A 3,984-nucleotide genomic window follows, 5' to 3' on the forward strand; every position below is an offset into this window, starting at 1 on the left:
GAGAGGCGCATACCGTCTCTGGAGCTGATGCTCTGGAGAGAATGTAACTAATTGAATAACCCACGTCGCGACTGACATTCCTCAGAGACATTCATAACATTCATAAATCTGAATGGCATCTTCATTCATTTGGGGCAGTTGAAGATGTGACGCCACGGTAGACTTTGCTTTTTCACATTAAATAACAGAGTCATCTACGATTTTGTTTGCTCGTGCAAAGTTCTAAGGAAATATCTACATCACTACCTACTTTCATACATATAGGATTTATTGAACCTAATTTAACGAATGAAAGCAAAGATTTTTCAAGAAAAAACCTTAATGGAAAGCAGAAAATGAAGTTGAGTTAAATACACGAAGAGTCCAGTAGAAATCCAGTGGAGTCTGGAGAACATCACCCGTAGGCCCTATAAAACCTGCATAGTTCGCCGTAAAAGAGAACCCTAGTGACAACCATGACAGATTTCAATGATTTCAACTGATTGATATTCCTCTGGGGTTTAAACCTGTCCCTTTAACACCAGAATACAACAAAAGTCTGGTATATGACGTTTTATGGGGCATGTAAGACATGTAAGTAACGAAGAGCCCAGTAGAAATCCAGTGGAGTCTGGAGAACATCACCCGTAGGCCCTATAATACCTGCATAGTTCGCCGTAAAAGAGAACCCTAGTGACAACCATGACAGATTTCAACCGATTGATATTCCTCTGGGGTTTAAACCTGTCCCTTTATCACCAGAATTCAACAAAAGTGTGGTATATGACGTTTTATGGGGCATGTAAGTACGTATAAGTACACTAGGTAACTCGAATTTAAGAGACGACTATGTAAAGAAAAAGACTCACAACAGCCCCATTATCATGAACAATATCAAAAACATAATCAGTAGTATCATAAACGACATGTAAGTACACTAGGTAACTCGAACTTAAGAGACGACTATGTAAAGAAAAAGACTCACAACAGCCCCATTATCATGAACAATATCAAAAACATAATCAGTAGTATCATAAACGTTGTTGAGTTTTATGATAAACGGAAATATGGGAGACGCTCCAGCGTTTGCATTGTCACCGCTGAGGTGTCAAACGGTTCCTAATTACTCTCTCATTCTACAAGTCGCGTGTCACCATATCAGCTAACGTCTGCAGCTGTACACTAGGTAACTCGAACTTAAGAGACGACTATGTAAAGAAAAAGACTCACAACAGCCCCATTGTCATGAACAATATCAAAAACATAATCAGTAGTATCATAAACGTCGTTGAGTTTTATGATAAACGGAAATATGGGAGACGCTCCAGCGTAAACTTTCATCTATGTCCTCGATTGGCCAAAACATAAACTAATGTAAATGTATCTCCTTGTAGGTGAATATTTTTTATAGCTTAATTAACAAATTTCGAGAAGATTTATGATGTTAACGTATATAAACTAATGTAAATGTATCTCCTTGTAGGTGAATATTTTTTATAGCTTAATTAACAAATTTCGAGAAGATTTATGATGTTAACGTACATAAACTAATGTAAATGTATCTCCTTGTAGGTGAATATTTTTTTATAGCTTAATTAACAAATTTCGAGAAGATTTATGATGTTAACGTAGAAGTGTCAATAATGATATCAACTCAGATGATGCCAATGTGTGTTCATTTGACATTTAAGATGTTCCAATTCTTCTGAAGAACTAGTTTACATTTTTTGTTAATGGTATTTTATGATGTTAACGTAGAAGTGTCATCAATAATGATATCAACTCAGATGGATGCCAATGTGTGTTCATTTGACATTTAAGATGTTCCAATTCTTCTGAAGAACTAGTTTACATCATTTTTTGTTAATGGTATTTTAAATACTCCACTCTCAAAGTTAATCTCCTAGTAAAAATTTCACACTTATCACGGGTTTTGAGATTATTATTTTTGGAAAGTTTATCGAGTTATCGTGGTCTTGTTATTCTCTGTGAAAGCTTGTCAGGGGGTTGTCAGATTTCAAACAAGCTTCTTGTGATTTACTTATGGTGGTGGTGAAACTATCGTTTATTTTGTCACCAATTGAGTTTCTTTGATAGGTGGAATGTGAATTCAATTTAATTTAAATACCAATTTACATATTGTGCTTGTGTGCTTAACCAAAAATACGCTTCAATACTTGGATAGCTCCTCACAATATTACCAAAACTGTAATGGCTCTTTCTAAATGTTTATAAATCACAACATAGTTACCTACCCAAGTTGTTGCTTGTTTTAAAAAATAATTAAATCATAAATTTAAATCGAGCAATCATTATTTTTTGTTAACAACTTTGCACGTCCATTATCAGGCAAAAGGTTAGACTGGAGAGTTTTGGGTCGGTTTACAATTTCAAATTACACTGTTGGCTAAATATTGGGCTAGATTGCGCAGTTTTTTGGTTGAGGATAATTATCTGTAAGGATCTCTTGTTTAATTACATACTGGAAGACGACGTCCGAACTATCCAATTCTGAGCTTTGGGCAGAATATCAGAGGTCTGGTGATTGGCTAGGGCTCTCAGCCTCTCAATAATTGGCCAAATTCAACATGTAGTTGCTTCCAGGAGTACCATCCCGAGGAATTTTACCATCCCGAAGAACAAAGTTTTAGTACTCATTTAAATATCCTGTATCCTCTCTTTCTTCTACATACAAGTATCTTGTGGACAAGGAATGATATCATCTCCCATGTGTATAAAATAATCCGTGCCAAGTTTTCTGAAATACAATGGTTGGCACATTTAATCAGGTTGCTGATGATTTCATATTTAGATTTTCCATTTTTCCCGGAAATTAGCGGCATTACAACACGTTGCCGCTGGATACTTGTTAGTAGACAAACGGCACCTCATCAGATAAATGTAGGAATTTGTAACTACCAGACGTATTAATGGGCAATTAATTTCTGATTCACACCTGGATTTTACAAAATAAATTTTCCAGGAGCGATCACACCTATTTACTTTCTGCATTGATATCGCAATGGGTTGTGTGCACTCCAACGAACGTTCTAAATCTAACCCAAGTCACCCAATGGTGGCGAAGTATAAATAGTCCTCTACAAACCTTCATTGACACCAATACCAACCGTGTTCTTTTTATAAACTTTCCATCCAAGCTTGCAAGGCGCGAGTGAATGTAATGCTACGTCTACCTTTTCAAATTGAAATGATTAATTCGCGAGGAATTTCAATGTTACCGAGAATGTGTTTTATGAGTCGTCATGGCTGCCATGGGAGAGGTCTAGGGCCGGAGGGGAATCTGGTATGTAGGCTGGCAATGTGTCATTTAATGACTTGGTGGTATTCTCACATGATTAACTCAATATTGTCGTCAAACCCAGAAGGTCACTTACAATGACTGCCAAATTCTGAAACTTTCGTTAACCATCTGTTTGTAGATGAAAGAAGTCCAAAGTCTGACTCAGTCTACTGATTTCGGATGGTGGAAGAATTGTGGTGCAGCCTGTACTTTGGACTGCGTTGAGTTTAATAGGTTAAACAAGAAACAATATGTTATAAACAATTCTACAGCGCATCCTATTAAGTGCTTTGCTTTGTTTATAAACTCTTCCTACGAAAAACTAGATAATAGTGCGTTTTTAACGTGTGTGCATTGTGAGCCAAGGTAAACTTTAGGCCAGGTAAAATTTATGTTTATTTCGACCAATCCAGTGATACGTGTGTTGTTCAGACTTTGTGTGTGTTATTGCCAGCTAAAATGGGCGTGTTGTACAAATGTACGTATTAAATACTAGGAATGTGAATTTTCAGCGATAGGCAAATCCAATCTGGGAAACAGTGACAAATTTTGGTATACTTTTGGTATCCTTTAGTTTATGTTCTGAGGTGGAACAAGAATTTTGACTTTAGTTAGAGTTAGTATAACTTTGTTGTTTTCCTAATCTACCTGAAAAAACAGCTCTTGAAATTTGCGAGGCTGAAAGCACCCCTAACATACTCGAA

The sequence above is a fragment of the Diaphorina citri genome, unplaced genomic scaffold (genome assembly GCF_000475195.1).
Source record: "Diaphorina citri unplaced genomic scaffold, Diaci psyllid genome assembly version 1.1 scaffold550, whole genome shotgun sequence".
NCBI classification, from domain to species: domain Eukaryota; kingdom Metazoa; phylum Arthropoda; class Insecta; order Hemiptera; family Psyllidae; genus Diaphorina; species Diaphorina citri.